Source organism: Pleurodeles waltl, chromosome 5 (genome assembly GCF_031143425.1).
Source record: "Pleurodeles waltl isolate 20211129_DDA chromosome 5, aPleWal1.hap1.20221129, whole genome shotgun sequence".
Classification (NCBI taxonomy): Eukaryota; Metazoa; Chordata; class Amphibia; order Caudata; family Salamandridae; genus Pleurodeles; species Pleurodeles waltl.
The window spans coordinates 1,173,962,271-1,173,975,873 of record NC_090444.1 but is presented as its reverse complement, the minus strand read 5'-3'; positions in this window follow the sequence as shown (position 1 = coordinate 1,173,975,873).

Here is a 13,603-nt window from a genome sequence, read left to right as displayed (position 1 = left end):
AAAACTTACCAATACTGATTTTATGCTGTGGTATATAAGGTTTCCTGGCCAGTAGGTAGTTATAGTTTGGACCTAGTTTCCATAGAAAAATAGTTTTTTGACTTGCCTATATCTTTGCCAACGTTTGGCGAATCTTCACACAATTTTCCTAAAAAAGGTGTAAAGCTGGGTTTTGTTGTACATGGAAATTTTGGGGTGATCCATTAAGTGGGGGCCCAGAAAAAGGGGTGGATTGTGTTTCCCATATTAATTCCAATAGACTCTTTAGACACTCCTGCAGCCCGAACCACTGGACCGAATTACATAAAAGTTGGCAAAAATGTAGCTTTTGGTCCACAGATCATCCTTTTTTTCAGCCGAGTCCCAAAGAAAAACATAAAAAATAGAAAATGGGGCGGGGTGTACATACCCTAACCCCTTAACCTTTGTCCAGGTCTTTCCCTGGGAACGCCCCAGAATTTATTTATTTATTTTCTAAATCACAGGGAAATTTTTAGCTGGATCTATGGATTTTGCTGAGATTTAAAAAAAAAAAAATCTGCAGTCTCCCACGTTTCTCTGTTATTTTACCCTCTGTGGGAGGCGGGCCCTCTATGTAGTGTGCAAAACTAGGCACATTGTGCAGGGGGTCCAGGCAACCACACGTTGGCTTACAGGGGTAAAAACTATCTCACCTAATGCTCTAATTTTTAAGGTAGCTTGGTCGAGCATTTAGGCCAATCTTGGTGAAAGGCAAAGCATTTGTTGTACGAACAGCCTCAATCTTGCAACCCACACACTTAAAGGAATAACTCAAGACCAATTTATAAAAATACTTCAGACTTTTATATAAATTTTAAGACCAAGATAATCAGAATTGGTTAATTATTAATAAAAATAGTCTCTTTGTTCGTAATTATGCACCATAGGAATAAACAGAGGATAACCTTTAAAAATACATATAAAATCACACAGTAGGTTTACCAAGTTCTTCTTTTGCAGGTTGGTTGAGGTCATCAGTGGGCACACTGTGCCAGCTGGAGAAGTTTTGGTGGCTCCTGGTTCCGGCAGCAGGAAAAGGTCTCTGGAGCTGGTGCAGGGCCACTGCAAGGGACCACTTGGAAAAGCACTGCACAGGTAAGTTTAAAGGTGAATCCTGGGGTCCCCTTGGAGTCTCAAGGTCATACGGGGTGGGGTACCCTTAGGCCACAGCAGGCTTTTTGGTACAGGGCACAGGGCGGCCGGGTGCAGAACCAATCGGTGAGCCAGGAGCTGTGCGCCAGGTGCCCTCAGGAGCAGGTGGTAAGTCAGTTTAAGGGTTGTTTGCAGGATGACAGGGGCACTCTGGTGGGAGGTCCAGGGTGTCCCCGAAGTTTCTTGACAGGAGTTTCCTTCTGGTCCTTTTGCAGCCCTCGGCAGGCTGTTTTTCTTTGTGTTCGACATTGGCTGAACAATACCAATGGTATTGGCACGGTGTATTCACTAGAAGGCACATGGATTTGTCCTCGCAGTCATCAGGTTGCAATTTGGTCCAGCTGAGGTGTCTGGTTCAGTAGTTAGCAGCTGGTCAGTGAAGTGACCCTCACTGGCTTACTGGTTTCTTGAAGTTTTAGAGTGGTACCTCCACTCTGGAGGGAGTTGTCTGGTGATTGGCAAAGCCTAGAGGTCTTCTGGGGTTTTTGTAGAGTTGCCCAGCTGTCTAACAGCTCCTCAGTGGCGATTGTCGAGTCCTGGGTGCAGCCGGCAGGGTTTGGTGCCTTTTCTTTGGTGTAGCAGGTCCACAGTCTTTGTGCTTCGGATCTTCTTGGTGCTGGTCTTCTTTTGCCTGTCGAATCTGATCTCTTGGTCTAGGGATTCCCACTAACTACTGTTTTTAGTGGGCATTTTAGGGGGAACCTGTTAGTGACCAATAGGTCATCTACCTTAGGGTGGCTATGCCCACTAAGTGACCACTTCCTATGGGGAGGGGTCACTTCCCTATACCTGATTGGCTATTTTCCTTCAATCCAAGATGGAGGAAATGAAATGGAGTGTCCACCTCGCAGGCAACACTTTAGCGGTGGTGCATGCCAGATGGGGCCACTCCTCCTACCCTTTGTTTGAATTTCAAACTGTTGCTCCTGCCAAAAGTGGAGTTTTGCAATGAGGTTTGCCATCTGCTGCTAACAGCAGACCTGAGGGTCAAGTTTCAAAAGTAGTAAGCCCTTTGAAGCTCACAGCCAGGGCAATGCACATTCCTGAGGGAGGGGATGGTGGCACTTCCACCCAGGAAGGGGTTTGTTCTGCAGCCCAGAGAGAAGATCCTCTCACCCCAAGGTTGTAGATTGGATGTCTGGTGGTGGGAGGCTGGATAGAACCATTCAGCAACCATGCCAGGGTGGTTAGCCTTTGCAGGGGGCACCTCTAAAGTGACTCCTGGGTACATTTTATAATAAATCCAACACTACCTATATCTATAAACAAGTCTTGTGAGTTATATTAGTAATTGAGCTCCTTTCATAGAATTGTGAGACATATTGATTTGTAGGGGTACTGCAGTGAATCTGTTTCAGTGTGGCTGATATGCCAGATATAGATATTCCCAAATGATTAATATTGTTTTGTTAATTTATACTAGTATACTCTTATTTATGTTATATATAGTAGGGATTTGTTCTTGATTAAGTTATAGGGGAGTGAATTGTACTGAATATATGTAATGAAATGATGTATGATATATGCTCCATTTCAACATGGCCGACACTAGTGTAATTATTGATGGTAGCCCTTCATTTTTGTTGTTAGTTTATAAAAAGTGCACAAGAGAGTATGGTGCTTGAACCTGTGATCAAGGAGCGGGTGCTCTGAAACGCGTCAGGAATTCATTACCAATAAACACTTTCTTGCTGTCACGGCTGGTTGTTTTCGTCGAGGGATTATCTTCCTGTGAGGCTGAAACAACGTTTGATAAATGTTTAAGGGGTCGCCGCCCTGCTGTAACAAACTGTGATTAAGCGGCTGAAGTGAAGGTGATATCTTCATGTATATATATATATATACATATATATATATATATATCAACTCCAAAAGGTCAAAAAAGGCGCGCTCACTTCGTGTCGGTGCCTGCACCAGGGAAGGACCTAATCCCAACAATATTCTTCATACCAGTTTGACAATAAAGTCAAGGATGCAGCACTCACAGGATTACACCAATCTTCTTTTATTGCATGAAAAAAAAAAAAGACCAAGCTGACACCAACGCGTTTCTACCTTCCCGATCTTGATCATATATATATATACATATATATATGAACCAATCGATGCACATCTAGCGAACACTTACAAATAACCATCAGAGAAAAGGGGAAAAAGAAACAATGTGACATCAGAGATAATGGCGATCAGGAGTACAGAAAAGATTTTGAATGTGCATGTCATTGAAGAGTCAGATGCGCCATTTTAAGATCAAGAAAAACATAACTTGTTTCTGTACACAATAAACAAGAAAAAAGTGATGGGATGGAACAGGGTAAGGAGTGCGGGGGGGAATGAATCACTGCATTCATTCCTGAGGAAGGAAAGTATGCCACTAGTGTCTCCAGTCCTGAAATGAATAAAAGGGTATTTCTGGTGTGTTAGATCAGTGCCTCTTTGTCAAGAGAAGGGCCAGGTCCACAAACGTCATCACTGCCCTATTTTTTTTAGTGGGTTTGTAAAACCCCAGAATCAAAACTTCCCAGTTGTAGGGGAGGACCGCGCCCATACAGTAAGTTAAGTGAGTTATGACTTTTTCCCAATATGTGGCTAGTGTTTGACAAGACCAGAATATGTGTACTTTCTCTGCATCCAGGGTTAGGCATTTGGAACAAGCCGCATCCGAGCAGGGGAAGTATCTATTGATATTATTAGGGGTTAAATAGGCTCTGTGTCGAACGTAGAATTGGATCAATTTAAAACGTGTTTTGGGACACTATAGAGGTATATGTTAGTATGATCTGCTAGTCGCTGTCCCTAAAAGCACGGCCCAAGTCTAAATCCCTTTGGTCTCGTAGTTGTGTTAGAGAAAGGGTAGTGTGTGTGCATAGAGCACTGCCAAGCCAGTAAGTTTGATGTCTACCCTTTCCTAACGTGTGTAGGTATTGAATGACCAGGTGTTGTGTGGTTTCCTGTTGTATCTCACCCAAGGTCTGAGTAAGCATGGAAGTGATAGCGGCATACAGCAAGAATTGACCAGGTGGAAGTTTTGTGCTTGCTGTGAGTTCAACCAACGAGAGGAGAGCACCCTCCATGTATAAATGTCCTATTGTATGCAGACCCGCTGCAGGCCATGGCCTTAGATCCAGGAGGGTGGTGATAGCGCATCCCTGGGGCATACCAAGTAAAGGTAATGCTGGGACATAGGGCAGGATCGATCATGTGACAAGCCACTTTCTACGAAAGTAGCGGTATGCTACAAGTAAAAGGCGGATATGTGGTGCTGAGGTTTTGGCAAGTGGATGGAAGAGGGCGAGGACCTGTCCCATGTCCCATGGGGGAAAATGTGGTGCAGTGTCTGCAAGATACTGGCCTCTAAACCATTGCAACATCCACTGCAATGGTGATGCTAAATAACAGTGTTTTAAATTAGGGATGTGAGTCCACCGCTATCTGTGGGAAGATAGAGTTTACATAAGGCCACTCTGAGGTACATGTTGTGCCAAAGGAGGTCACCGATCATGCGTTCTAGGGAACGAAAAAAAGGAATGTGTAAATGTGTATGTAGAGTGGGAAATTGGTGAAATAATATAGTAGTCTTGCTAAGACAACCATCTTTATCAGGGCTACGCTGCTTAAAATCGACAGTGGTAGTATTTGCCAAAAGGAAATTTGCATGCGTAACTCTGAGTCTGCACAAGTTAAGTTACCATCAAAAAGGTCCTTAGGCGTGTGATATATACGGATCCCTAGATATTGAAATGTGACGTTCTGCCATTCGAGTTCCACGTCATCAATCGTGTATATGGGATTCATGGTTTGAATATTAAAAGTAAACAAGCAGGATTTCAGCCAGCTAGTCCCTAGTCCAGATATAGAGGCTAATTCAGTGAGCAATATTGTGTTGGAGGTGGGAACGAGCTGAACATTTCTCAGGTAGAAAAGCATGTCATCAGCATAGGGCGATACGGAATGTATACCATTGCCTAAAGGAGTACCCCAATTCTGTCCTGGTGCATGTAAATGATGCACCAATGGTTCGATTGCTAAGGAAAATAGCAGCGAAGATAGTAGGCAACCCTGACAGGGTCCACTCTGTATCTCAATAGAATCAAAAATGTGACAACCAATGAGAACCCAGGCTGCAGGATTGGTGTAAAGTATTGTAGCTAAACAAAGGAAACACCCCCTAGATAATAGCAACACCTCACCTCAAATAAGAATGGTCACTCCAGTGAGTCAAACGCTTTGTTCAAGTCCAGTACCATGCACTCTGAATGCGGGTAATGCTGTGACGCTTATGTAAATACCTGAAAAAAATGGCAGATGTTCACCAAAGTGTTCTTGGCAGGTACAAAACCATTCTGGTATGAGTGGACCAGGCAGTGCAGCCAGGGGGGCCAGGCGATCCACTACTATCTTTGTGAGGATTTATAGTCAGCATTATATAGTGCCAGTGGGCGGTGGGAACCCATATTAAGAGGGTCTTGACCTGAGGAGGGCATCACTGAGCATGGGCAGTAATGATGCAGCAGCAAGCACAGCATCATGCATTGCTTTTAGGTGGGATGCCAGATGTGGAGCGTATGTCTCATAAAATTCAGTAGGTAAACCATCTGGTCCTGGGGTCTTAGTGGTGGCTAGTGCACAAATCGCTTCCTGAACTTCAAAAAGGGTAATCTAGCTGTTTAGCTCTTCCCTAGCTTCTGGTGAAACCTGTGGGAGCCCGATTGTATATAAGAAAGCGGCGATAGTGTCAGGGTGCGCTGTTGGTATGGATGTGTATAAGCATATGTAATGGTCAATAAAGGCAGAAAGAATCTCTGCTTGCGAGTGAAGTAGGTGCCCTGTTGTCATGCGTATAATTAGTAATGGGCATTGGTCTGCTTCCTGACATATCAACCTGGCTAGGAGAGTGCCAGGGCAGTCAACATCTGCATGTGTGCTTAGTGTGTTCTGTGTAATTTAAGCACCGGAGGTGTTCCAGCAGTGCAAGATGGTCACGTCGGGACCGAAGTAGTTGTTCCCTAGCAGTGGTGGAAGAATGGACTAAGTCCTCAAGGCTCAGTAATCTGCCCTATAAATTAGAAATCTCAGTGAGAAGGCGGCAGAGCCTATTTAACATGTTGACAAATCAGTGATCTCGCATAGATACTTAAAAAGCATCCCATTTGATTAGTGGTGAAGAGCAGAGCGTGTGTTGTGATAAAAGTATTTTTCTATGCTGGTAGCCATAGTTGCATGGAAGGTATGGAAGAGCAGAAGTATTTAACCGCCATGTGGGTGTAGGTGGTAGTGGTTTCTCCCAGTGCAATTGTAGTAGGAGGGTTTGCAGTCTGAATGCCTGCAGCATAGATAGTCTTTGTAAGCAATGTGAGAGATGATGTCTTGGGTACAAACAAATCTGTTGATATGGACATGAAGATTGTGGGCATATGAATAATGAGAATATGCCTTGGTGAAGGGGTTGTGGAAGCGCCTAGGATAGCCCAATGATCAAGCCAAGTAGTTAGTGTACATGCGATGGTCATGGCTATTGTGCAGAATGGGGCGTAACAGAGCGGTTGAGATGCATACCTAGGACACTATTGAAGTCACCTCCCTGGATCCAAGGAATACCACTCCAGTGGGCTAATAACGCGGACAGTGTATGTAAAAAGGGAGTTTGGTCTACATTTGTCACATATGTTGCTCGAGAAGTATTGGGCAGCCCTTCATGCTGCCCTCAACAAATACATATCTCTCCTTGGGATCAATGGTTGTGTGAATGGCTGCAAAGGGAACACCCACCCTGACCCAGATCAGCACTCCACAAGCATATGAGGAGTAATTAGTAGAAAATACCTGAATATGCATGTGGAGCCTTTGGGCTCCCAGGACAGAGGGCCTTGCAGTGTTCTTATTGAAGGCAGAATTAGCGAGTGCCTGGTGTAAGAGCAGGGGGACCAAAACACAACAATTTGTAGAACTATACATTCCATTGAGACCAGGTGTGCAACAGTAGCCTGTCCAAACTAATTAAACAACTAAGAGACCGATAAGGAAGAGCCAGTTGGGGGCATGAGCTAATTAAGCAAGAAGTGGAACTGCGTCATCTCCCATGATGCACAAGAGGAGGTATAGTGATCCAGGCCACCTCCTGGATGCCCATCACAGTAGAATAGTCAGGCCTGGTGATTCCAAAGTGGCCCCTGGGATATACTTAATGGTGAGTTTATAGCAGAGGGGTAGACAAAGGAGTATAGCCAGGCGGCATCATAACCATCGTTGTTTGTATGCAGAGCAAATGAATGATACAACTATAAAAATAGAAGTGCCAAATCGCCATTGTAGATTGTTTATGTGCAGGAAGGAAAACCTTCCTGCACGTAAACAATCTATCCCCTCAACGCAGACACCCTTCCACTATGCTGCAAGGATGCCTTTGTTGGTGCTAGCCAGCTTGATTCAGTGCCAGCGCAGGGGAAAATGCGGGGGTGCGCTGTAGTCCTCTAAATACAGTGCACCTCTGCATTTCTAAAGTGGGGCAGCATGCCACTTTAACATAAATCTGTGCCCTATTATCTTCATTTACTAAACAACTTGTTAGACTTGGCATCCTTGGCGTGGTCTCCCCTAACTTTTTGCCTCTGTTTTGAAGGTTGTTGATGTGTTCTCATTTCCTCAGATGGTAATGCAGATGAGGGGTGAGAATCCAAAACTGTTGAGGTGGTCCATTTCCCTACAGGGGATGGACTTTACAGTGGAACACTGCCCTGGCACAGAACACGCCAATGCTGATGGTCTGTCCAGATTCTTCCGCCTTAGTGATGAGAACCCCCATGAGGGTGGGTAGTTGCTCCCCACTTTCAGCTGGGTGGGACACATGTTAGACTTGGCATCCTTGCCTTGGTCTCCCCTAACTTTTTGCCTCTGTTTCCCAGGTTGTTGATGTGTGCTGGACTCTGTTTTTGCTGTTTTTGCTGTTTTTGTCACTCTGGGCACTCTACCACTGCTATCCAGTGCTAAAGTGCAAGTGTTCCTATGTAAGATGTATGTGTAATTGGATTTCCATGATTGGCATATTTGATTTACTGATAAGTCCCTATTACAGTGAACTAGAGGTGTCCAGGGCCTGTAAATCAAATGCTACTAGTGGGCCTGCAGCACTGGTTGTGCCACCCTTATTAGTAGCCCAGTAAACATGGCTCAGACCTGCCACTGCAGTGTCTGTGTGTGCAGTTTTAAACTGCCAATTCGACTTGGCAAATGTACACAATTGCCAGGCCTAAACCTTCCTATTTCTTACATGTAAAACACCCCTAAGGTAGGCCCTAGGTAGCCCCATGGGCAGGGTTCAGTGTATGTTTGAGGTAGGACATATACTAATGTGTTTTATATGTCCTGACAGTGAAATACTGCCAAATTCGGTTTTCACTGTTGCAAGGCCTATCTCTCTCATAGGTTAACATGGGGGCTACCTTTAAATATGATTAAAGTGTAGATTCCATTTTTGGTGCAGATAGACTTGTGGAGTTTGGGGGTCTCTAAGCTCACAATTTAAAAATACATCTTTTAGTGAAGTTGGTTTTGAGATTGTGTGTTTGAAAATGCCACTTTTAGAAAGTGGGCATTTTCTTGCTTAAACCATTCTATGACTCTGCCTGTTTGTGGATTCCCTGTCTGGGTCAGTTTGACAGTTGGACTGTGTGCACCTCTCTCTAGACATTGACACAAAGAGAGCTGGGGTGTAGCCTGCATATCCTGATGAGCCATCTGTGCTAGGAGGGAGAGGAGAAGTGGTCACTTACACCTGAAAGGGCTGTGCCTGCCCTCACACAATGCAGTCTACAACCCCCTGGTGTGTGTCTGGGGCCTGGGCAAGGCAGTATTTCACAAACAAGAGAGACCTTCATTTGAAGTAAGCCTACTTCAAAGGCCAATATGGGTATAAGAAGAGCACCCAAAACCACAGACATTCGATCACGTCTGGAAATCAAGAGGAACCTCTGCCAGGAGAAGAGCTGAAGAGCTGAGGAGAAGTGCTGCCCTGCCTGTGACTGTGCTTTGTGGAGCTATCCTGCAGTTGCTGCTTCTGACTGTTCAAGGGGACAAAGAGGGGACTTTGCTTGTGAAGAAATCTCCAAGGGCTTATCCTGAGCTTGCCTCCTGATGTTGAAGTCTCAGGGCCATCAAAGACTTCTCCCGCCAGCACCTGGACTCTCTGCTGGGACTCCTGCCCTGCCAAGTGGTGCCCTATCCAGTTCCTGGGGCCTTAGAAGGTGAAGCTGGCAGACCAAGACTGAAAATCCATGCACAGACCGCTGTGCAGGGAAAATATTGATGCACCTTCCGAGACGCTGCTGAAAAATGACGTGCCGCTGTCTTCACGGCAGAAATCGACCCTCCACTGGCATCGTGGCTGGAAGATCGACGCACGCAGCTGGAGAAACGACGTGCAACACCTGCTGACGGAGGCTGATAACACGCACATTGCACAGTTCTGCTGATACCGTGCGTCAGGATTTTCAATGCAAATCTTGCTGGGCGTGCTAAAACAACACAACGCCTGCCTGGATCCATGTGCTGCCCAGATCGACGCACCGCTCTCCTTCGGAGAGGAAAAACGACGCATGCTGACCCGACTGGAGAAGAAGAAATGACCCATGGTCTCGCTTGCAGGTGAGAAATCAACGCATCGTTAACCTTTTCCGACGCGCACTCACCCGTGCCTGTTATTTTGACGCTGCCCAGGTACTTTTCAACGCTAACAGTGTTTTTACTGTTTTCGCAAGTATTTAAGACTCTTTTGCTTTTAAAATTAATAACTTGACTTGTGTATGGTGGATTTTTTTAGTTTTGTTCTTGTTTTGTTTAAATAAGTATTTCCTATTTTTCTAAACCTGTGTTGTGTCATTTTGTAGTGTTTACACTGAGTTACTGTGTGTGTTGGCACAAATACTTTACACTTAGACTCTGAAGTTAAGTCTGCCTGCTTGTGTCAATCTACAAAGGGGGTGAGCGGGGGTTAACTGAAGGTGATTCTCCTTTACCTTGACTAGAGTGAGGGTCTTTGCTTGGATAGGGGTAATCTGACTGCCAACCAAAGACCCCATTTCTAACACAACTATTGAGAGTGGTAAAAAAGGAACAATCCACTACAAATGTGGCCTATCTTCTGCCTTGTTCACGTTCCACTGTCAAATATTATGCACCCTACTTTGTGGGCAACAAGATGTGCTTAGGTGTGACACATTTAATAATTGAGATAAGATTTTCCTACATGTTAAAAGGGTGATTTTGACAGGCCAGTGCAGCAGAGTCAAGCTGCTGATGCCGCCAGATGACACAGGCTAGGCCTGAAGCAATGTTTTCACTGATACTGTAGTGGATGGCACAATAGCTACTGCAGTCCACAGGTAGCATTTTACTGCAAGGCCCTGGGTGCATTTACTAGGTACTTATAATCAAGTTAAATAATAAATTAGGGGCAAGACACTTTAGCCACATTTATAGGGGTAATATAGAGTTGTAAGTCCACAAAAAGAGGATCCACAAAAATCCGTAGTGGCCCAGCAGAAAAGGTGGATTCCCTATACTTATCAACATTTTGAGGTGTGTTGCATATTATAAGAAGTACATTTCCAGTTGTGTCACCTTCAGGTTGTCCTATCTGTAAAGGCACACAAGTGAAATGAATTCAGACATGTACATCAATATCTACACATGTTAATTAGTCTGATTAAACAAGAATCAATCTACAAAGCAGCTAGAATAAAACACTTATGTTGTGGCGGGAACACCATACCCAATATGAATATTATAGTTAAATTGCCATACAAATTAATTTTGTCAGAGGTCTGACCAGCCAAGCCTTATTTTTAGCATTGATGTTGCTTAACGTGTTGGGGTGCTATGATACGGTTTCCCATGAACATGTATGAAAGTGCCAGAAATACACATACGTCGGAGTTCCTGATTACACTTTACAAAAATATTAATAGTCAGATACATTACAGTCACTATATATCTATAGACAACTCTAAACATTTATAACAGAGTATAATGGGTTTTCACGGGCTTCAGCAATGACTCATAAACGGACCTACTCACCCCTTGGCCGTCCACAGAGATTGACAAGAGGTTCCATGATGATGAGCAGTCTCGGCAGGGAGACTCGTCAGCACAGTGAACGCCCAGCAAAAGTATTACTGCTTGACACTGTATTTGAGAGTACTTTCCCCCACTCTCCTTTGGAAGTTCTGCTGCTGAATGGCAAGGACAAGTTTAACTCAGTGCTTAATTTGTGCTTGTTGTTTCCGGTGCCGAGCACCGGCACTTATTTTTCAGGGCTGCTTATTCTTCTGCCTTAAGCATTTAGGGCGAGCAAAGGATACATATGGGAAAGACGGAGGAAGAGAAAAACAAAAAAGCGTCACAATTGGAGAAAGCAGAAAGCTGCAAGAGTGAGCTGAAGGGGCAGGGAGTGGCTATGAATTAATTAAAGGTGCCCAAGATGGCTTCAGGATTACACTGGCTCAGAATTCCGTGCTCGCACATTTAAACACAGCAGCTGCGTCTTTAAGAGGAGGAATTTGGGCACCGGCACGTTTTTATTTACAAATTAAGCACTGGTTTAATGCCCCTGGTTGCGCTGCTGCCGGGGCTGCCAATCCGCCACTGTGCTTTGGTCCAGGCCAGTGCATTAAATGGACAGGTACTGTCCAGTACTGAGTACCTGCACTTATTTAAATTGACAGGGAGAATGTCTGCACTTCTCAGCACTGCTACAGTACACTTAATAAGAGAGGACCGGCACTTCTCAAGAGCAAAGAGGTACTCTGAATAGTGAGCACCTAGACTTCTATTTTTCCTTTTAAAGCACTAACTTGCGCAGGGTGGGTGGTGGCTGCCGAGTATCTGGTGGCACTGGCTAGTTCTGTGGTCTGCATGGAGGGCGAGCGATGGGAGTAGGCCTCGGGGGCCTATCCATTTACCAGCAACTTGATTCAGGCAATTATTGTTAAATGCCCTAACAATCTCAACTTTTGCTCATTCGATTTCTATAACAGTGATTTTTTAATTTTTCCTTCACTAACATTAGCAATTTTAAGAGCCTGTTTGAGTTTGCTGAGAGTCCTATCATTTTAGGATTTCTTGGAGGGGATCAATGTTGCGGTGTGAGGGGATTTAAGTGCTGTGTTAAATATCAGCAGCTATGGCTTAGACCCCTTTGTAGGTTGTGTATCATCACTGTGTCCCAATTCACCTTTTGTGGCAACTTTATTTGGCAGATTTTGTGCTAGTACCATTGATTATAACTTTACATTTAGACCCCTTGTCAGCTTGGTTTTAACATGTGAGACTATTAATTTGATGTTTGGTGATCATAAGCCACTCTCTGGCTTTAGAATTTTCTGGCGCTCAGTTGGTGGTATGGTCTGGCTCCCCTCCGCCTTTTTCCACTGAAAACTGTGCCCAACAGTCGGTCTGGAAACGTTCTTGCCCCCAAACCTTCTTAACTATGCTTATCAGGGATAATCTGGTGTTATTCTATCACTGGCTTGGGGAGGAGAAGGAAAATACAGCAGGTGTCGAGGTCAATATGCATATCTGCACACTAGTAGGAAAAACGCTGTTACAATCTATCCATAAATCTGACAACATTACTTCTAGGTCGTTTGATGCAGTCTTCTCATAAGAGAACTGTATCTTGGATCTAAGATACATAGGTTCACTCCTATATATCTTAGGACATTCAACATTTACAAGTGTACAGTAATAAAAAGTGTAGTCTTAAATGGCCTCACTCCCTGAATCCAGGAGTGTAACTTTATTTATGAGTTTAAAGTTACTACACGATGGCAGGGGTCTCTGCACTGGAACAGAGATCTTCTTATGATATAGTCTAGGGAAATGTCTAAAAAGATATTAAAGTACCAAAAATAGAAAAATATCTCTGTGTTGAACATTAACGTTAATTCATTGTATACATTTATTTTACATTTAGAATAATATAAAAAAAGTTACAGCATTATTAATATATTACTTTGAATTTATAAAATGTCAACCAAAATTATTTTTCTGATGCTTAGTTAAAAAAAATCCCACCTAAACCGATGTATAGTCCTAATTAACAGTAATTTCATTTTTTATTACATATTAATGCTACATTCATTTTTTTGATTTAAAAGGGTTAAACAGTTTAAATAATTGAATTGATTTTAGCATTAGTTCCTCTAATGTTTTATTTTCAAGTATCTATCTCCATTATTTACAAGAGCAGGAAGGTATATGAATAGCATTTTGTAGTAGATTAGTAATACTATTGTCCTACTACTTAACCTACTCGAAAATGCAATTCGGGAATAGGACACATAATTATGACTTTACTCAATACGAAAAAAACATTTTCTGCTTGCAAAGTCTCCCACTTAACTAATCACAGGCTTTGTGTTGAGAACTTGGAGTT